This window comes from Phascolarctos cinereus, unplaced genomic scaffold, assembly GCF_003287225.1.
Source record: "Phascolarctos cinereus isolate Bilbo 61053 unplaced genomic scaffold, phaCin_HiC Scaffold_1;HRSCAF=81, whole genome shotgun sequence".
Lineage (NCBI taxonomy): Eukaryota > Metazoa > Chordata > Mammalia > Diprotodontia > Phascolarctidae > Phascolarctos > Phascolarctos cinereus.
The window spans coordinates 112,514,153-112,537,340 of NW_027555514.1; the positions used below are offsets into that span (position 1 = coordinate 112,514,153).

At 41.0% G+C, this 23,188-nt stretch overlaps 1 pseudogene; it reads right to left on the bottom strand.

Moving 5' to 3' along the window:
* LOC110219173 (E3 ubiquitin-protein ligase Mdm2-like) overlaps positions 1–7,727 on the bottom strand; it is a 178,282-nt pseudogene extending 170,555 nt beyond the window's left edge.
* Between the last annotated feature and the right edge of the window lie 15,461 nt (positions 7,728–23,188).

Genomic DNA, 23,188 nt, shown 5'->3' on the forward strand with positions numbered 1-23,188 from the left:
CATCAGCTTTCTGAAGCCAGCTGGAGCTGGCTCCAGCACACCCCTGCCTGAGATGCTATACATGCACGTGTGTGTGTGTGTGTGTGTGTGTGTGTGTATGCCAATCAACAAAACCTCTATTAATCAATTACTATATGTCAGGCTTTATGCTATAAAAGCAAGTCTTGAAACCAGAAAGAATTGAGTTCAAGTCTCACCTCTGACACATACTGGTTGGGTGACACTGGCAAGTCATTTAACTTCTCAGTGTGCTAGGCAACGTGCTAAGATAACAAGTCAACATGAAACATGCCAATTTGCACTGTTAGATAGTTTAGCCACTTGAAAGTTCCCTCTATCAATAATGCGACAGGTTCATTCCCAGGTCAAAACCTAAGCCCAAGATATACTGCGCACTGGGTGTACAAAGGCAAAAATTAAATAGTCACTGCTCTCAAGGAACTTACATTCTACTGGGGGTGGTGGTGGTAGAAGGGGATGACATACACAGATAAATAAATACAAAATATACACAAAAATAGTGGATGGGATCCCTACCAACTGGGTCCAACAGAAAATGCCTTTTGTAGGAAGTGATACTTCAGCTCAGCCTTGAAGGGACCTGGATATGCTAAGAATTTGAGGTGACAACAAAGAGTATCCCTATGTAAGAAACAGCCTACTGTACAAAGGCATGGATTGTATGATTATAGATTCAGAGCTGGAAGGGAACTCAGAAATCACTTATTCTATCATGATCCTTATTTTACAGATGAGGAATCTGGGGTCCAGAGTATTAAAATAAACGATTGATCTAAGGTCGAATAAGGAGTAGGAAGCATAGTGGAGGCTCAAACCTGGTCTCCTAACTCTAAATTGACCTTTCATTACATCATTCCCTGAAGACAAGCAAAAGTAAGACAGTCAGTTTAGCTAGAATATAGATGGCATGAGAGGATATTGTGTAATCATCTGGAGAAATAGCCTGGAGCCAGATTGTGGAGGATTTTAAGTGCTAAGCAGAGGAGTTGGTGTTCTATCCTGGAGGCAATAGGAAGCTATTAAAACTTGTTGAGCAGAAGAGTGACATGGTCATACCTTTGCTTCCAGAATGCTAAAATGGTAGCTGTGGAAATGATAAATTGGAGAGGGAGGGAGTCTGGCTGCAAGGAAACCAACTAGGAGATGACTCTCATAGATCACGTGAGGGCTAGTGAGGGCCTGAACTGGAGCCCTTGTATTGTGGATATGAGGAGAGTAACAGATGTGGGAAATGTTGTGGACAAAGAATCAATGTGACTAACTGATTAAATATGTGGGCAAAGTGAGAATGAAAAGTTGAGAATGATTCCTAGACTGTGAAGCTGGGTGACTGGCAGAATGGTGGCGCCATCTACAAAAATAGGGATGTTGGCGGGAGGGAACTGGGAGAGAAAGTTAATGAGGTCAGTTTGGAAAATGTAGAGTTTCATATGCTTTGGAACATCCAGATGAAGCCATCCAGCTGGCGGTTAGAGATGTAGGACTGGAGCTCAGGAGACAGAGGAGGACAAAACCGGGAATAACTTGTAGAAAGATGATAGTTGAACCCATGGAAGCTAATGAGATTACAAAGAGAGGATGTGTGGAGAAAGAAGATAAGAGAGCTGAGAAGAAAGCCATAGGGTACAGTCATGCTTGGCAGATGGGACATAAAGAATGATTTTGCAAAGAAGACAGAAAATTGGTCAAACTAGTAAGAGGAGACCCCCAATAGAACAGTGCCCCCACAGAAGAGAGAGTATCCTGAAAGTAGAGATAGTCATAGTGTAAATCTTGTTGAGAGTTCAAAAAGGATGAAAATCAAGAAAAGGAACATGGATTTAGCTTTAAAGAGACCACTGGTGACCTTGAAGAAAGCAGTTGCAGTTGAATTATGGGAATGGAAACCAGATTACAAAGAGGAGTATAAAGTTAGAAACATGTAGACAGTTGCCCCCTCCCCCAAGAAGTTTGGATATGAAAGGGGCAGAGGATATAGTACAATAGCTTCAAAGGGATTGTCAAGTGATTTTTGTTTAAGGATGGAAGATATCTGAGTATATTTGTAAGCAGTCCATTAAAGAACACACCCACTTCTGCCAAATGCCCACTTGCAGCTAGCCTGGATAATGGTGGCATCAATAGGTCTAAGGCCGGAAAAGTAGAGACAGGACTGGTACATGACAGGGACTCCAAGAGAATATAAATGTGTCGTAGTAAATCCCTAGATATGATTCCTCTAACACCCTGATATGGTGGCTTTCCCCCCGGCACAAAAACGGACCTTGGCCAAATGCCCCAGGATAAATACATAGCTAAAGAGTTAGAAAGAATTTACCATGTCCTAGTCACAGTTCAAGCACTGGGAATACTACTACAAGCAAGTAAGGCAGTTCCTGCCCTCAAGAAACTTACATTTTAATGGAGAAAGACATATAGGAGGGCAGGAAAAAGAATGTGTCAGGCAGAAGAAGGAGCTCTGGAAATAGGAAATAAATCAAGAGTGAGACAGGCGTGACTAATGTCCTTCCCAAATTAGTAGTCACAGGAAGGAGTCATCAATGAAGAGAAAGAGGATCCAGGAGAAATCTCTCTTGTTGTCTTCAAAGCGACTGATGGCCTATCCCCTCACAGGGTAGGATGAACACAAAATAAGTCCACAGGTATCACTCCCACCCCTGTATTGCTACCTCATTGCAAAACTCTTAAGAAGCACAGGATTTAGGGCTGAAAAGGACAAATGAGGTGAGACTCGGAGATGTAAACGATTGGTCTAAGGTCACACAGGCAGTAAACAGCAAAGTCAGGATTCAAACCCAGGTTGGCCTGTCTTAAAGAGGTAGGGCTCAATTTCTCTACTCTTAACAGGGAAAAGAAGAATAATCTTTCCTTTCCTTCCTAGCTCACAATGGGTTGGTGAAGAAAAATTAGTCCTTTGAGGCCCTTGAAGGAAGAAAAAGGTCCCAGAAGAGTAACTCCGGTTTTGTTATTATTATTCTGAGCTTGAAAGTAGTGGTTAGACTAGGCTGGCAAGTTTAGGACTTCCATGTGGTAAGTTTTGAGTAGTTAAAGTATTCAAATATGCCTGTTTGTCTGTCTGTCTCCTCTCTCCCTCCCTCTCTCCCTCCCTCTCTCTCTCTCTCTCTCTCTCTCTCTCTCTCTCTCTCTCTCTCTCTCTCAGGACCTGAATTCCAATCCCAACTCTCTCAATAATTTACTAGCCATGCAATCTTGAACAACTCACATAACTAACCTTCTCTGGACCTGTCTCATCACCCATTTCCTGAAAGGAGGGGGGTGGGATGGGCTTAATGATCTCTTAAGACCCTTCCAGTTTTACATTCTATCATCATTTTGTCAAACCTGACCATATGCCCACATATATATATATATATGTTTGTATGCATATGTTTGTGTGTATGTACTTATGTGTATATATAGTCATGTATATATGTACGTATGCACCAATCCACAGAATGTCTTGAGCACTTTCTATGTACGTTGAATTAAACAGGGAATAGAGACACAAAAGTGAGACAACCCCTGCACTTGCCCTCAAGGAGCTTACATTCTAATGAGGAAGACAACATGTACGTATACAAATATATACAGAAGATATACCAAATGAGTACAAGGTGGCTTGGGGAGGAGGTACACAGGGAAGAAAGTCTCTTGTAGGAGGTGATGTTGGAGCTCAGCTGAAATCTTGTAGAAAACCAGGGATTATAAGAGTCAGAACTGAGGAGGGAATACCCTCCAGGCATGAAAGGTAGCCTATGCAAAAGTACAGTGACAGAAACTGGAATGTTTATATAGACACACACATATACATACACATATACATATATAAACTATTATAAAAAACATACCTTTTTTTAAACAGAAAGAAGTTTTGAAGTTTTGAAGGAAGCAAGACAGTTTTGAAGGTAATATATGGAATTTATTAGATTTTTTTAAGCAAGTGTTATGAAATGGAACTTCATGGCACAGTCTTCTTTTTGTGTTCTATTATACAAGTGGAAATGTTACTTTTGGAGGGAGGGTGGTGTCTCACTGAGGCTGAAAGGGGGCAAGAGGTCTCACCTCATCTGCAGCTCTAAACCCTATACTCCTTAAGAGTTTGGTAGCAATAGAGAGGTGGGAGTGACTCCAGGGGACTTATTTTGGGTTCATCCTACCCTGTGAGGGGATAGGCCATCAGTCCCTTTGGAGAGAAGAGGGATTTCTCCTGGATTCCCATTCTTTTCACACACACACACACACACACACACACACACACACCGTAGGCAACATGACACCTGGGTTCAAGACTCTTGTTGACACCTACTGGCTGTTTGATCCTGGGCAAATCTTTTAACCTCAGTGTTCTAGGCAACTCTCTAAGACTTCGCAGAGAATACATCAACCTGCATTGATAAAGGAATTTTCTTCACCCTATGTAAATGAAATCACCCATCCAGGCCCTAAGCCCTATGTGTATGTGTGCATACACGCACCCATGTGTGTGAACAGAGAGATTGATTGGTGGGGGTACAACAATAACATCTCAAGTAATTGAAGTATTGAAGGAAACAAAACCAAATCTGATGTTAATGTAACACTTCACAGTTTGCTAAACACTTTACACAGCTTTTCTCTTTTGAGTCTTACAATGATTCCATGGGGTAAAGATTACAGTGATTATCATCTCCAATCTACAGAGAAAGAAAAATGAGACTCAGAGAGGTTAGGGGACTTGGCTAGGGGCCCACGGTCACACGAAGTGTCCAAAGAAGGATTTAAGTCCAAGGCTTCTGATATCAAGTCTCTATTTGTTTGCCACAAGGCCTCTCTCAAATATATAATAATAATTATTATCTTATTCCTTGGCCTCTCTCAAGTATATAAAAATTGTGATATTATGCCACAAGGCCTCTCTCAAGGACATAATAATTATTATATTATGCCACATGGCCTCTTTTAATTATATAATAATAATGGGCTATTATAATTATATACTCTAGAAAGGCCTTATGACATAATGAATAAAACATGGAACTTAGCATCAAGGAAGATATATATGTATATAAATATTTGTACATATATATGTACATATTCTTATTTCAAAACAGTAAGGATTTACTATTTCATTGGTATGGATAATCCCTTTATCGGCACAAATCGCAATCCCATCCCCACATACTTTTATCAGTGATCACTTCGATTTTCTATATATGAAAAATACGATCATTACCTGTTGGCCAGTCTTCTGCTAAGAAGGCTTTCCAAACTTTGACAGTGAAATCTGAAAGACACACCCATTTCCAGACCAGTACTTGAAGGTCTTCTGACTTGGTAGGGCCAGCTTGAGACGCCATCATGGGTCCTGAGTCTCCATGGTTGCCTCCATACTGCAATGAAACATCAGGGAAAGACTGTAACATAGAATTGTGTTTACATAATTACATGTATATATAATCTGCCTTCATTGCTTCCATTAAATGTATTAGAAGATCGGATGAGGGGGGCTTTCCAGTAACATATGGAGAATATGTAAGACCTTATTGGATTGTCACATTGGATACATTATCCCCCAGGGGCTTGAATAAAGAATTAGAGCAGCAAGATTGTATTTGACATTTGATGTTTCAATTTCCCAAGTTGCATTACGCCTGTTGAATTTGATGCTTGGATGCCATACCAAACAGTTCCAGTGACCCACCCCTCCCATCTCAATATCCCCAGTCAGATTTTAAAAGGGAGGCATGTTAAGATTTATTAGACATTTTTATTATTAAACTTATCCCCCCACCCAAATCTTGTTTGCATGAATCACTTCTACATAACCAATCTGTTCCTGTCACATCTAGTTAGTAACTTTGTTTTAGTGTCTCAGAGTTTACCTAACCATAAAACACAAAGATGGAAAAGACCAGCCACCAGTCATGTGTTCTGTGTCTGGGAAATGAAGGACCTTTAAGCACACAAACACTCTTGGCTTTTTGTTTACGCTAGTAATCACTGTCAGTTCCATCCTAAGGTTGTGGATAGGAACTGGACCTGAGATATTTTTGTTAATATTTTTATTCTAAACCTAAACCCCCCCAAAAGTAGCATTTCCACTTGTATAGCAGAACACAAAAAGAAGATTGTGCCATGAAACTCCATTTAATAACATTTGCTTTAAAAATCTAATAAATTCCATATATTACTTTCAAAACAGTCTTGCTTGATGGGCTTCCTTCTGAACTTCCTTCTATTTTTTTCATAAACATTCTTTTAAAATGTTTCCATGACTATGCCCAAAAGGCTATAAAACTGTGCATATTCTTCGAGCCAGCAATAGTATTACTAGATCTGTATCCCAAAGTGATGGGGAAAAAAAGGGGAAAGGACCTATTTGTACAAATATATTTATAGAAGCTCTTTTTATGGTAGCAAAGCATTGTGAATTGAGGGAATGCCCATCAATTGGGGAATGGTTGAACAAGTTGTGGTATATGATTGCAATGGAATATTTGTGCTATAAGAAATGATGAACAGGATGATTTCAGAAAAACCTAGAAAGATTTTCACAAACTGATGCAGAGTGAAATAAGCAGAACCAGGAGAACATTATACATAGTAATAGCAATATTGTACAATGATCAACTGTGAATGACTTAGCTATTTTCAGCAATACAGTGATCTAAGACAATTCTGCAAGACTCGCAATGAAAAATGCTATTCACCTCCAGAGAAAGAACTGATGGAGTCTGAATGCAGATCAAAGCATAATTTTCACTTTTTGTGGGTTTTTCTTTTGGTCTGTGTCTTCTTTTATGATATGACAAATACAAAAATATGATTTGCATGGTTGTACATTTATAACATAATCAAATTGTTTACTGTCTCAGAGAGTGGGGAGATAAAGGAAAGAGAAAATTTAGAACTCAAAAAACATTTTTAAATAAATGTTAAAAATTATCTTTATGTTTAATTGGGAAAAAGAAAATATTAGTTTTAAAATGTTTCCATAGTCCTCTTTTTACTGATATCACTATTGCTAACTATACCCCTCCCACCTTGCTTCACTTCTATACCCTCCCCAGGTAAAAAAAAGAGGTGATAAAATGTAACAAACAATTGCATTCAAGTAAAACAAATCTACACAATAGCTCTATCCAAACATCTGTGTCTGTTTCCGTACCTTGAGCTCATCACCTCTTTCTAAGAAGTGGATAACATGCTTCATCATAGTCCTCTGGGGACTTAATCTGGTTTGATCAGAGCTCTTAAGTTTTCAATGTTGTTTTTCCTTTTCAACATTGTTGTCTTTGTATAAATTGTGCTCCTGGTTCTGCTCACTTCACTCTGTATCATTTTATATTTTCCAGGATTCTCTGAAATAGTCATTTCTTAAGGTACAATAATATTTCATTACCCATATATGCCACAATTATTTTTGCATTCCAAGTCTTCTCTTTTCCCCCCTCTTTTTATCCTTCCCTTAGGATCAGGAAATGTGTCTTCCTTAGGACTATTTCCTCTCTGATATCATTTCTCTTCTTCCCATTTGTTTCCCTGTTGAGTTGATGTGTGTTCAACCCTTCTTTGTATGGTTTCAATAAATTCATCTGCTGCCTGCTCCCCCTCGCTCTTTCTCCATGTGTATATTTTTCTTCTCATACACCCTCCTTGATCTCAACCTGAGTCCCCTGGGTTACCTGAATTCCTGCATTGGTTAGCCCAACCACCACCACCACCATCATGGATCTTTGAGGTTCAGAGCCCCAGATTTTCATACCCCTTCTATGGCATCTCAGGACAAAGTGCTAGAGGCCCCAAAGCCCTAGCGTGTCCTAGTCTGAGCACTGCCATGTCCACACTAGTCCTTGACACTCCTGCTGGCTTCCAATTGGATTTCTTACCACCCTGAAGCTATCTCATAGGAGTCCTGGAAACAGTTCTGTGGGCTACACACGTCCCTGACCCATCTCTGGTGCTTTTGAGAGCTATTGGCCCATTTGCTTTTATTGGTGCTGGTTTTGCTGGTGGTCCCCTCTCCTATTGCCTGTAAACCTCTGGGTGACTTCTGTATTTTCACATTGGATTGATGATGATGATGATGCCTAGTGAAATTCTGAGGGTGCTGGTGTAGGTTTGCTGGAAGTTAATCATCCTGCTTTCATTCATTCTAGAAGTGTGACTTCCTTACTATAAATAACTCCTTCTGCCAATGTTAAGTCTGTCTGTACCTTCTCTGAAACTTAAAATTTAGATTTAGAGAGTGACTTAGAACTTAACCTAAAGGTTAAGTGACTTGGCTAGGGATATACAGGCAGGATGTGTCATAATCAGGACTTGAGCTCAGGTCTTCCTAGCTTCACGGTCAAATCTCTATCCATCATTCCACACTGACTCTCTGGTTTTATCACATGGCAACAATATGATGTTACAAACAGCAACATGGTGAGAGGCAGAAGCACCGTACGATAAGTCATAAGACCTGGATTCTAGGAGGAAGGAAAACAAGCATTTATTAAGTGCCTACTATGTGCCAGTCACTGTACTGAACATGTTACAAACACAATCTCTTTTGATTCTCACAACAACCTTGTGAGGGAGATGCTATTATTATTTAGAGTTGAGGAAACTGAGGCAGATAGCAGTTAAGCGACTTGACCAGAATCACACAGTTAGGAAGCATCTGAAGCTGGTTTTGAGCTCGAGCATCAGGTCTTCCTGACTCCAGACCCAATGTTCTATCCATTGTGCCTCTTTTCTATCCCCGACAGTCACCAATTTGCTATGCAACCCTCGATAAATAGCTTAGGGTCATTAGGAGCTTATATTTAGAGCAGGAAGAAACCTTGGAGATGGATTAGGCAATCTAGGAAGACCTGAGTTCAAATCTAGCTGGGTGACCCTGGACAAGTGACTTCACTTCTGTTTGCCTCAGTTTCCCCATCTGTAAAATGGGGATAATGACAGCACCTTCCTCACAGGGTTGTTGTGAGGATCAAATGAGACATTTGTAGAGTGCTTAGTACACCATCTGGCCTATAGAAGGTGCTTTGTAAATTCTAGCTATTGTTATTATTAAAAAAGAAAAAACCTCTCGTCCTTTCTGCCTTATACGCTTGTTATGAATACTAGACCAGCAGAAGGCTGAGAAGCAGCATAACGCAGGGACAGGAGCTCTGTACCTGGGGTCAGAAGATACGCATTAGAATCCTGGCTCAGCTGCTTACTTCACTAATCTCAGCAGAGTTCTTTAACTGCTCTGCAGCTCAGTTTCCTCATCTGTAAATTGAGGGGATTCAACTAGATTTTTTCTAAAATTCCTTCCATCTCTAAGTCCTACGAATCCATTTTAAAATGTTCTGGAAGTTATGGAGCACAATTCTAAAACCCAAACTTGTTATTTATTGTTCAATCATTTGCAGTAGTGTCTGACTCTGTGACCCCATTTAGGGTTTTGTTGGCAAAGATGCTGGAGTGGTTTGTCATCTCCTTCTCCAAGTCATTTTTACAGGTAAGGAAACTGAGGCAAACAGGGTTAAGTGACTTGCCCAAGTTCACACATCTAGGAAGTGTCTGAAGCTAAATTTGAACTCAGGAAGGTAAGGCTTTCTGACTCTAGGCCTGGCACAGTATGTACTATGGTGCCACCTACCTGCCCTAAAAACCAAAACTATAGTGGCACAAAGGGGCTTTGTCCCAGGATGGAAAATTTAACAGGTGCTAATGGTACACCTGGCCTAACCCTCTGGAATGGTTCAGTTGTAGCAGCAGCCTCTTTGGGGGTGCTCTCTCTCCTTTTAGTGGCTCATGGTGCAATGTTCTCCTATGCCCCTGTTCCCTCCCCACCGGCTACAGTCCAGATGAGTTTTTCTCCCTGCCTCTCCCAGAACCCTCATATGCCCCAGGTGCAAAAACTGCTAGTTATAGCTCTGAGTGCTATATAATTAGGAGGTAGGATTATCATCATGATTGCTGAGCAAATTAAAACAATCATACATGAATTTAGAAATACAGGGTTGGAAAGAATCACATTGTCCAACTCTCTCATTCTGCAGATGAGGAAATTAAAATCCAAAGAGTTTAAGCACTTGTTCAAGATCCCACAGGGCAGCTAGATGTCATAGCAGATAGAGTGCTGGGCCTGGATTCAGGAGGACCTGAGTTCAATTCTGACCTCAGACACCTACTAGTTGTGTGATCCTGGGCAAGTCATTTAACCCTGTTTGCCTCAGTTTCCTTATCTATAAAATGACCCAGAGAAGGAAATGGCAAGCCATTCCAGTATCTTTGCCAAAAAAGATGGGGTCACAAGAGTTAAATATGACTGAAAAGGACTCAACAACAACATGAACCCAGTTCTTCTGACTCCTAAGCCAGCATTATTTTAACAGCACCACACTACTTACCTGTATGAACACACACTCTCAAACTAGCTGGGCAGTGAGTAGCCTACATGCTCATCATTCAGGAACCACCCCTCCCTGTTTGTTGGGTATTTTCCATGTTACAGTGGCAAGAATGGATGATTTAGAATCAGGCAGCTGGATTTGAATTCCAGCTCTGTCAATGACTGTATGATGTGGAGCAAGTCCCTTCACCTCTGCAGGCCTCAGTTTCCTTACCTGTAATCAGTGGTATGCTGGTAAATGTTTAACAACCGGCTCTCTATAAAGAAAGGAAAAAAAGATGAATATATGATACTTTTATATTTAATGTGTATTATTAACATTTTCTCTACCATTTTTTAAAAATCCATACAATCAAAATAACAATAAATGGACCCCTGATGTGTCATATTTGTTTATTTCTGAGGTATCAATGCTCATACTGAAAGTTTAACAATTGCATCTTCTACACAACACATCCCTGCCTATAATCAATCAATAAACATCATCACTGTGCCGGGTGCTGGTGACACAATTAAAACAGTGAGTGTTTGTGCTCTCAAAGACCTTACATTCTATTAATTTATGAATAAATGAATTTTAAAACTTATTAAATACTTCCTATGTGCCAGGTGGCACCTAGGTGGCACAGTAAATAGAGTGCCAGGCCTGGAGTCAGGAGGACCCAAGTTCAAATCTGGCCTCAGACACTCACTAGCTGTATAACTGTGGGCAAGTCACTTAACCATTTACCTGAAAAATGAACTGGAAAAGGAAATGGCAAACCACTCCCGTATCTATGCCAACAAAATCCAAAAGGAGTCACGTAGAGGTGGACACAACTGAAATGACTGAACAACAACTCCCTCTCCTGTTTATCTGAAGGTTCACTGGTGATGCTAAAAGCGCCTTCAGGAAGTAGTGTTCCTTACACTGCAAGGCCCCGGACCACTATTAGTATTATGTTAGCGATAAAGTATAGAAACACTAGAGGGAGTCAGACATGGAGCAAAGGGCCAGCCTGAGATGCTGCTCAAAAGCAAGGATGGATCCAGCATGGAAAGAAGAGGAGAGTCTTGTTTCCATGGTGACTGTTAAGATGTTCATGCTCATGGGGATGCTGTGAGGAAACAGAAGCCTGTTGCTGAGATCCTGGAATTCACCCACTCCTCCTCCCCCTACCTGTGTAGGGGGCTATCAAATGGATGCACATCTGAGATTTCTAGAGGGATGGGAGGTGATGTCATCTATCTTATGGATCAGAAGACTGGAAATGGAGAAGGGAGATGGAAGAGAGAAAGAGAGAGAGAAAGGGAGGGAGAAGGGAGAGGGAATGAGAGAGAAAATGAGAAAGGGAGGAACACAGAGAGGGAGAGGGAGGGAGGAGAAAGAGAGAGAGAGGGGGGGAGAGAGAGAGAGAGAGAGAGAGAGAGAGAGAGAGAGAGAGAGAGAGAGAAAGACCGAGACTCATCTGCCCTTGGAGGGGAGTTACGCTACAAGATACAAAAGCACAAACAATAATTGTAACAAATAGTAATAACCACAATGTCTTAAAAATACATATGATATGTCCTGTCTTCCTATATACAGGTATGATTTTCAAACATCTGAAGGAGGGTGACAAGGATATCTCTATCCCTTCAGAAGGCATAATCGGAGAGTAGGATTGTAATTACAAGCATGCAGAGGTAATCTGCAGCTCTCCCTGTCTTGGAGATCTATAAGGATGAGGTAGATACACATTTGTCCAAAGCAGTTTATATTCAGTCCTTTGGGTAATCATGAAGATAGTGGGGAGGGGAGAGAGGGAGAGGGAGAAGGAGAGAGAGAGAGGAAGAGGGAGAGAGAGAAGGAGAGAGGGAGAGAAAGGGAGAGGGAGAGGGAGTTCTGATTACCCACTAATGACTCGTTCCATTTGTTAGCCACAGTAGTTTCAGTGGGAGGGTGGGGAGTGGAGGGGGTCTTTTTTATTTCATGTCATCATTTAGTAAAAACATGTAACTAAGGAGTTAAGTGCTCCCAGAGGGTGTGTTGGTAAATGTTTAACAACCATCTCCCTGAGGGGGACAATAAACACATGATATACTTTTCAGTTTGATCTGCATTATTAACACTTCTTAAGTCTAGACAATCAACAAAACAATAAATCACGCCCTGGTTTTTAGCATTTGATGATTTCTAAGTTGTACATACTCACACTGAACATTTAACCATCAGCTTTCACTAACTAGCAGGCTCCAGTACATTTCTATATGTTCTCCAACCATTGCCGACTGAGATTTATACTTCCATCAATTCCTGTTGTCATTTTAGTACAGATGTATGGGGGGAAAGCAGCTAGGTGGTGTTAGGATAGAGTACCAGGCCTGGAGTCAGGAAGACCTAAAATCAAATCCAGCCTCGGGCACTTAATAGCTGTGTGACCCTGGGCAAGTCACTTAATCATGTTGCTCTCAGTTTCCTCATCTATAAAATGAACTGGAGAAGGAAATGGCAAACCACTCCAGTATCTTTGCCATGAAAACCCCAAATGGAGTCATGAAGAGTCTGGCACAACTAAAAAATGGGAAGAAAAGAGAAAAAGGAATAAATCAAAGGATTGAGTCTCAGTTAGGGCTCTGACATGTAAATAGTAACTGTTTCTCTTTTGGCCAGCAACCCCGAGGGTCTTCCCCTCCCATTTTGATTTGGTCTTCCCCTCCCAGTTTGATTTTTTTTTAATCAAACTTGACTCACTTCTTTTTTTTTTTAGGCAGTTGGGGTTAAGTGACTTGCCCAGGGTCACACAGCTAGTAAGTGTTTGATTCACTTCTTAAAGAAGCCTATTCACTGAGTGGGCATTGCCTTACTCTAAGTGAGAACTTGAAAAGACTTTAGCTTAAAAAGGCCAATGTCTCCCACTGTATTAGGTACCATCTCCAGGCATTCTGTTCTATATCTCGCCACTGGACCCAGATAGCTCTGGAGGAGAAAATGAGGCTAGTGACCTTGCACAGCCCTCCCTCTCAAATCAAAGTCAATTGCAAGTCATGGTATCATCTCCCTGATGTCATGGTCCTCTTCAAGAATGAAGGACCACACAACCACAACTCTCTGACAAAGGTTAACTAACTTTTTACAGTCTTCCATTGTTTAAGTATGAAGAGTAACATTAGTCCTCACGGGAATGTAATAATAGCAATAGGGAGTGGACCTGTGATTGAATTAATAGAGTGATCTCCCAGGTGAGGAAACTCCCTCTACCAGTTCAGGTCATCACCTCCTCTGCAAGCCTGTCAATTTCCTCATCAGTATATTTAGGATCTTGTGACCTTTATTTCTCTCTCCCAATCCTTCAAGTTATAAATGATCCATAAATATTTAAAGGCTTGGCCAGAGCTGCTGCTATTTAAAAAGGCTTTTGATAAATCCTGTTGTATAGGTGAAGCAATAAAGATGATTATAGATAATGATGAGACTGTTTAAAAAACAATAACATAATTTATAGATGTGTTATCACATACTATCTATCTGACCCTGGACAAGTCACTTAAACTCTCAGGATTCTAAGATTACAAGTTACAGAAAAGGTAAGGATCTAAACTGATGGAAGGAATTTCCTCACTTGAGAATTCCCTATATCAATGAAGTCACGGGTACAGTTACTATTCCTTTCCTATTAATTATTTAATTTGGTATGAGTCCCAGATGTTTTATACATTGTCTGTGAGGTGAAAGAAAAATTGTCCTGTATCCGTTGTGAATTGTTACCTAGAACTGTGGTCCTTTTACCCACATCTTTGGAGATATGGACAAGTACTATATTTTGAGGTTTCTGGAGGAAACTCAGGGTACAAACAAACTTAGCCAAAGAGAATGATAATAGGGTTTACCCCTTTGCTTTTCTCAGTCTGTGGGGCTGGGCCACAGGTTATGTCTACACAGGTTATGTCCCAATCAAAGCATAGTCAGCTTGGGAGGCTACAAACCTTTCCCAACAAAGCTGTCATTGTTCTGAACATTTTTGGAATTGCCTTCTAAACCAACATATAAGCAGCATATATTCATCTTCCTCCTTCACTCATACTCTTTAAGATGCTCAAATTTATCCTGGGCTTGCATAGATTTCCATCTTGTGGGTCAAAGAGTCAGACTCAATAATAACACAGATGCACCTCATTAATTTGAACTCCATTAAATGTGAATAAGTGACCATTCAAATGAGGCCGTGTTCAAGTTTGGCCCTGATCACATATATTGCACTCAGTAGCAGAACCCAGGTCCTCCTCAAGACCAGCCTTTTATCTGCTACATCATGATACCTCTCCTTAATAAATATTCAATTAGGACAGAGATAATGGCTATGTGAGGAGAGGAACACAGACTTCTGAAGGGAATGTATGGATGTAAAAGCATTTCTGTACATTTACTGTACATAAAGCACTATTCTAAGTACTGTGGATACAAGTAGAAAAGCAGAGACCACCCTTGATTTCAAGAAGTCCCCATTCTTTTGGGGAAGACAGCACATATTGTATGTTTCATCTGCAAGTCAGATGGAGAGGTCCAAAGGTACACCAGCAAAGCAGATGGTAATGCATCATCTTTAATGTTTCCGCTGATAAAATAATATTTCTGATTTTGAACCATTTGACAGTGTCAAGGACTTTAGTGGAAAGAATGCTATTTTCCAGGTCTTCAGTAGCTGTGGTTGCTGGAGAATCAGAGGTTGCAGCAAACGCAGTTGCCAGACCATCTCTCATCTCCGTAGGGTTTGCTTCCAGGGATGATAGATGCAGGATCAATGGTTTTGGAAGCACTGCCATTCCCAGGGCTCTTGGGATTACCTGGCCATTGGTAGCAATTGGTCAGTGGTTGGTGGTGGTGGTGGCAGTGGCAAGGAAGATCGGACCCTATTCCACAAGGATTGCTCCCCTCAAAGATGGCTGTGAGAGCTAGGCTGGAAGCAGGGCTGATGGTCTGGGGTGGGGCAGGGTACTACTATTGACAATCTCTCACTGTCTCCATTGAAATTGGTGGTTGAGGTGGTAGCAGTGGTTTGACTCTACATGCTGACTCCTATGTCTTCCTCAGGGTGCTTTGCTGTCTTCAGCTAGGCTGGTTTGCCTACCTAGAACTAGAATGGGGATGGGTGAGAGGAGGATGGAGAGGATTAAAGGTGAATAGAATGGAACATTAGGAAACAGACAAGTGTAAATCAGGATAAAGAAAAAAATCATTCTTATTCAGGGAAAAAAGATTTTCCATTAACTTATTTCATAGCATTTTGCCATTATATGAATTTTTGAAGGAATACAGAGGCTTTTGGACTTGTTAGGCAAGAGAAAGGACTATTCTCCACTTCCACTGAAGAGAATGATTTAAATGGCAGTAAGAGGGATTCCAAATGGATTTTATGAAGCACTTTTTGACTGCAGAGCAGAGGAGTCAAATACACAACACTCCCAAGTGAGGCCAAACAAGATTAAAATGTAATGACAAATATTTAACAAAATAAATGAAAATATAATAAAATAGAGATAATGTTAATTTGTCATTTCCTAAGTCAGTATATGGCCCACAGGGATCCTTACCTAGTGGCTCTGATTCTATTTGAGTTTGACACTATTGCTCTACAGGTTAAGATATATTGAAATGATCTATCAACATATGGATTCTACTCAGATCTTTAAAGTTTACAAATAAGCATTCCCCTCTTGTCAGCCTGCCCTGTCATGTGAACTCCATTCAGAGGCAGGGAGGTTATTCCTGCTGACATTTGATGCCTGGTCTGAGCTCTAACATAACTGAGTTACTAAGTGACCTCCTGTAACCCTACCTGGGCCCCTCTGAAGTTCTTCTGCTTAGCGATAAGCAGCATGGACTAAGGTCAGACAATTGCCAAGGTACCTTCTGAAGGGTTCAAGGATTGCAACAAAGCCTGTGGAGGAGCTCCTTAAGGACAGCTGTCCTCCCATGAAGAACTCAACTTAAGGGGCCACCAAAAAAAAAATGAGAATCATGAATTGAGAGATGCAAGGGACCTTAGAAATCATCTAGTTCAACTGCCTCATTTTACAGATAAGTAAACTGAAACCTGTAGGATCAAGTGACTCACCCAAGGTCATGTAAGTAGAATTGAAGAACTAGGATTTGAACCTAGGTCTTCACACTCCAAAGTATTTGTTCCACTGTGCCACACTCACTGTACAAGAGAATTGACAGAGAAAGGGATCTATATAACAAGTGGACATTGGTTTAGGGGCGTAGGCTTCAAATCTCAGCTCTACTGAGATGTTCATGAATTCATACTAGTGATATGATCATGAATAGCAAACCATTTAACATCTCAGTCTCAGTTTACTCACATGTAAAATGAATATTTCGTACCCATTAGTAGCGCCATTGTGAGGTAAGCATTAGATCTTAGATTTGAACCAAGTTCTTCCAATGTCAAATTCAACACTCTTTCCACTGTATTGCCTTATCATTCAATAAACCGTGTTGTCTTTCATCAGCATAATATAATAATTGTAAGGGCTATCATGGAACTGTGAGAAAAGAAAACCGGAGTTCAGATCCTACCCGTACCATTTACTTCCTGTGTAACCTTGATCTCCTAGGTTTCACTTTACTCATCTGTAAACAGATGTCAATTCCTGGGTGAATTCACTCTCTGGACTTCTCTACCTCATCATCAGCTGCCTCCTCGCTCCAGGAGAAACCTCTGCCCTGAGGTTTGCTCTTCTGATTGGTGACTAAACCAGCTCAAACTGCTGTTTTGTGAGAGGGTCCAACCATGCACACTTTATGCTTGGCTCAACTTAATCTCTGGACTTCTCTCTTTCTTCACCAGTCACCTTTTTTTCTGCCAGGTGCCCTTCCCTCCTCCTTCTACTTTCCTTCTTCAGGTTAAGAACCATCTTGTTTGCTTGTCTGCCAGCACATAACACAGTGCCTGTAACACAGTAAGCACTTAATAAAAGCTTTTTCTTACCTATCTCACCTCTAAATTGAGGGGGAGGGTAGAACAGGTGACTGGACTAGATGACCTTTAAAGCTCCTTCCATCTCTAGATCTATAATCCCATGAAGAAATGAGTTTATATTTGTTTGTAAGTCCACAGCCATACAGAGAAACAGCTATTGGAAATGTGGAATGCTACATTTGGAGCTGAAGACTTTCCCCAGAGGGATTCACTGGGAGGGACACCCCGCCTCAGCCCAAGAGTGGCATCAGTTTCCATTTTGCCAGTCTGTTGTACTGAGAGATGCCCTTCAGAACCCCATAAAACCAAACAAACCTGCCACTTGAATCCCATTCTCCTGGTGACTCGGGCACTGAGTGGCAGTTTACAGTGACAGAATTAATGTGGTTCTAAAGGTAATTTGAAAACGCCAAGAGTGGCGAATTATCACATGAAAATGCAAATTGTCCCTTATCTGGGCTGTTCCACAGATGCTATGATTCATCATTGGCTGCTTGGCTGTATTTTCAAGTAAGATCTCAGTAAAAGGGGGTGAGGAAGGCAGGGCAGAGCCACATTCTGCCTGGAGAGATTTATAGTTCCTTTTATCCAGATGTAAAGCACCCAGGATTGGGAGGGAATATTAAACCTATAAACTCTCAATCTATCATTTAGCCCTTATCACAGAATGACCAAGGAGGTAACCAAACACACACACACACACACACACACACACACACTCATTCTCTCCATGTGTGCAGACATTTCCTGTTTCCTATATCTATTCACCTTTCACATATGTCCAGCTCATTCTCTGGGTGCATCTGCCCTCTTTCTTAGATATTCTCTGCCATAATAATCTACTTGATCATTCATCCATCCATCCACACCTATTCATTCAGCACACACTTATGAAGTCCCTGCTTTGGTTTAAGGCACCATCATAGGGGCTATGGATAATCCAAAGACATTCCCACAATATACAAGATACAGCACTGCCCTTCAAGAACTTACAGTCTAATAAAGGACCCGAAATAGTTGCCAATAACTATAGTATAAAGTAGTATACAAATAATGTAAGTGTGTGTGATGTGTAATGGAGAGCACCCATCTCACTAGTCCTCAGTTTCCACATCTGTAAAATGATTAGAAGGCTCTCTAGGGTTCATCCCAGCTCTAAATAACCATTATCTTATAATTTTATGAGCAATGGATCTGGCATTGGAGGGTCTGTGTTCTCCTGGATAGATCACTTAATCTCTCTGGCCATCAGTTTCCTCAACTCTAAAATTAGAGGATTAGAAAAGATGACATATCTGTTCTCTTTTAGCTCTACATCCTATAAGACTTCAATGGGTAGTAAAGACAATGAGTGCAAAGGAGCTCAGAAGAGAAGGGAATCATTTCTGGACGTAGTCAGCAGGGAAGGTTTCATGGAAAGGGTGAGACTTGAGCTGAGTTTTGAAAACTGGGTAGTGGGGGAGGAGTGGATTAAAGATTTTCAAATTACAAATAGATTTCTCCACCCAAACAGATCCCTAGTTCACAGACAAGGGCTTAGCCCTTATCAAAGATGGCACCTTTGTGGTGGTGCGCTGATAAGAGTTTAATAACACTGGGGTAGGGGTTTTAAGTTTAATTTGAATTATTAAGATTTTCTTCATCACTTTCTTAAGTATAGACAATCAACAAAATAATAAATTAAGAAAGCCTTGATTTATAACATTTGTTGATTTCCAAGGTAAAATTTAATAACTCTCCAGGGTTGGTTTGAGCTTGTTCCAGGATACCCCTGCACCTTCCATTCATGCCTCCACATGATTCTTTATTAGAAATATTTAATTCAAAACCAGAAATTGATAAGTAGTGCAAAGCTTTAATTAGGGCTAGAGGAAGTGGAATAGCATTGGGGTGGTCACACTAAATAGGTTATGAGATATCTCTACTGAGGGGAAGACTTAGCTGGATCCAGAGTAGGTAAAAGAGATAAGGGTAGGGGCAGAGGAATTGCATGTCTTAAGAAGATATACTCTTGCAAAGAAGAATATTTGGGTGAAAATAAACAGAGGTTGAAGGAGAAGGGATATTAACACTGGGGTATACTACAAACCACCAGGACAGAAAGGGGAAATAGATGAAGGGTTCAGGAGACAGATCACAAATTTGACATAGGAACAAATTAGAGTAAATGGGAGACTTCCTAAGATCATAGATCATAGGACTATAGACTTAGAGCTGGAAGGGGCAGTGCAGGTCCCTCATCTTACAATTGTGGAAACTGAGGCCCAGAGAGGTTTTATGACTTACCCAAAGTCACATAGGTAGTAAGAGAAGCAGAGCTATGGTTTGAATTCAGGTCCTCTGACTATAATGCATTCCATTAGATTGTAAGTTACCTGAGGAGAAAGAGTGTGTTTTGCTTCTTTTTGTATCCACAGTACTTAGCATAGTGCCTGGCACATGGTAGTTGTTTAACAAATGTTTATTAATTGATTGATTGATTGATCTTTGGACTGTACAGTCTAATTATCCAGATACCTGAGATAGTCCTGTTCCTGCCAAAAGCACAGCAGTCAATAATTTTGTGATTTGCCTTAATGATAATTTCATTCTTTAAAAAGTAAAGGAACCTATTAAGGCAAATTTCATTCTGGACTAGATTGTCAATAAAAAGGATAAGGAACTGGCTGCAGGGGTAAAAATTATGGGAGCCTTGTAGGAAGTGACCATTTCTTCTTAGAATTTGTGACAGCAAAGAAGAGATAAGCTGGCCATATTTTGGCAGGCATATTAGAACTTGTGAAGGTGGATTTCAAAGGGTTCAGAGAAAGGACAGGTAGGATCTAGTCCCTCTACTACTTAATAGTTTTATCAATGACTTGCACAAAGGCACAAATGGCATACTTATCCAATTTTCAGGTGACACAAAGCTCGGAGGGTGAGATAACACATTGGATGATAGAATTGGGATTCTAAAAGATCATGCCAGGCTAGAGTATCAGGCCAAATTAAATAAGATGGTATTTAAAAGGGATAAATATAAAATCTTATGCTCAAGTTAAAAATTAGCTTCACAAGTCTAAGACCAGGGAGGTGTGGCTAGACAAAGAAAAAGATGTAGAGTCTTTAAGGGACTGAAAACTCAACTTAATACATCAGTCAAATCAAGTGAATATGATATTGAGTTGCATTAGAGGAGTCCAGAACGAGGAAGGTTAATAGTCTGGCCCTAATTTGCTCAGCTCATTGTACATCTGAAGCATGTTGTTTTCAGTTCTGGGTAACACATTGTAGAAAAGATATTGATAATCCAGAGAGTGTCCAGAGGAGCCACTTGGCTGGTGAAGGTCCTCAAGATACGAGGCTCATTTGAAGGAACTGGAAATGTTTACCCTGGAGAATATGAAAATCAAGGGAAGGCAGGGACTTGATTCCTGTCTCCAAGTACTCAAAGGGCTGGCTTGTGGAAAAAGCCCAATACTCATCCTTCTTGGCCCCAAGGGATAGAACTAAGAGCAATGGATGAAATGACAAATGAGAAAATGTAGGTGTGATATGAGGAGAAATGTTCTAACAATCAGAGTGGGAATGGTTGCCCAAGGAGGTACTTGGCTTCTTTTCACTGGAGGTCTTCAAGCAAAGGTTTGTCAGGGGTATTGTAGGGAGGACTAAATGACCTGGGTGTTCACTTTCAATTCTGAGATCTTGTGATTCAGCCAATCAACGAACAAGTGTTTATCAAGCGCCTATATGTGCCAGGCATTTGTGCTAAGGGTCAGAATACAACTACAGAAGCAAGGCAATCCCTGCCTTCAAGGAGCTTACATTCTAATGAGGGAAACAACATACGTCAGGGATTGGTGGCCAGAAAATGTAACTTTGGCTTAGGAAATTATGAGGATTGTGACAATAGATTGTCATGCCCTTCACAGGAGCTAGGATAATACTGATGAGATTATTATTCCTTGGAAACAAGCGGCAGCAGCAGGGATGAGGGGAAGATCTATGTGTGCAACAGGAAGGAAAATGAAAAGATGTCCACCATAGCTGAATAGGTATATCCTGTATCCCTCATAGCACTAGCCCCTTGTAAACTCCAGAACATACTACAGGGTGCTCTTCATTTCCTTCCTTACCCGATTTTGGACAGAGCCCCTATTGGGGCCTCAGGCAGTCAGTCAATAAGCATTGATTAAGTGCCTACTAGTTGCCAGGCACTCACTATACTAAGCACTGGGGATGCAAAGAAATGCCAGACCAATCCTCTGTGGATGCTCCATTGAGTAAGTCTAGGGAGAAGATACATCTCCACTTCCACAGTGTGGAGAATCAGTCTCAAGATGAAAAAAGAATGTTAAATAATAATATTGAATAGTTGTGTCATATAAAGGGAAAAGCCCTAAACTTGGAGGCAGAAGATCTGGACCCAGATCTGACACATACTGGTTGTGGGACTATGGACAAGCATTTGAATTTCCCATGGTGTCAATTTTCTCCTCTTTAAAATGAGGATAATACCTGCACTACCCATCCCCCAGGTTGTTTATAAACCATAAAGCACCAAACAAATATGAATTATCCCACTGACCATCATCATTATCATTCCTTTTACACTGAGTTCCTGATACATGTTAAGTGCTCACTAAAGTCTTGTAATTAATTGATTAAAGAATTTCCAAGGTGTGTCCACTTTTTCTCTATGACATCTCTCATCTCTATGCAATGTTCTCTGCTCAAATGAAAACTACCCTAATTCAGGCCCCCATCACCTCTCTCCTGAACTATAGTAATAAATTCTTTTTTTGGTTTGTCTGGTTTTTTGTTTTTGTTTTTAGGCAATTGGGGTTAAGTGACTTGCCCAGGGTCATACAGCTAGTAAGTGTCAAGTGTTTGGTCTGAAGATGGATTTGAATTCAGGTTCTGCTGACTGCAGGGCCAGTGCTCTATCCACTGCACCACCTAGCCGCCCCAATATTAATAAATCCTTAATTGTTCTCCCTACATCCAGTCTCTATCCAAGCCATTCTTCACTCAGTGGTTATATTGGTACTCCTAAAGCAGAGATCTGATCTTTATGAGTCCAGGTGGAGTGTATGGGGTGTTAAGGGAGGGCCAGCACCTCAAGTGTGAGGGCTTGCAGAGCCCTTTTCAGCTGCTCATCCACTTTTGGTGTCCAGCTTATCACCCAGCTTTCACCTGTGGCTCCAAGAAACTGTAGCACATGCAGTGGCCACACCCTGGTAAAACTGTCTGGGCAGATGGGCTAAACCAGGTTGAGGGTAACTGACAGACCTGAAACCTATCAATGAGTTGAGTGGGTGTCTACCCCAAGCACGTGAAGACTTTCCCCAGGGGAATGGGCAGATGAGAACCATTTGTTCCAAAGGCCATGAAGGTGGCTTAGAGCTTGGTCAGACCTTAAAGCCTTCAAGGTCATCTATTGCATCCCAGGCCATCTCCAGTCATCTTGACTTTTGTCTTGCCATGGACTTCAATGACTCTGGGAGAGACAGTGAGGCTGATGATTTGGTGCAGCTCTGCCTCACTTAACTCCAGTTCATGTTTAAATCAAGATGTCACCCTGTGACGTCATTGGTCCTCTTTGAAATGAAGGACAAACAACAACAACCACAGTGACTCGAGGCCCGCCATTCTCCCCACTGTGCCAGGATCCCTCAATTCTTTCTAGCTCTGATCACCTGATTTATGGGTACCGGGAAAGTCATTTGCTCTCACAAATCTTGGCTTTTCTCCTCTGTAAGATGGGGTCATCACCTCCGGCCTCTCCCTACCACTTAATACTATGGTGAGGACAAAAGAGGAATCTGGAGGCATTTCCTAGACAGAGGACAGGTTTGGAGCTGGCAAAGTC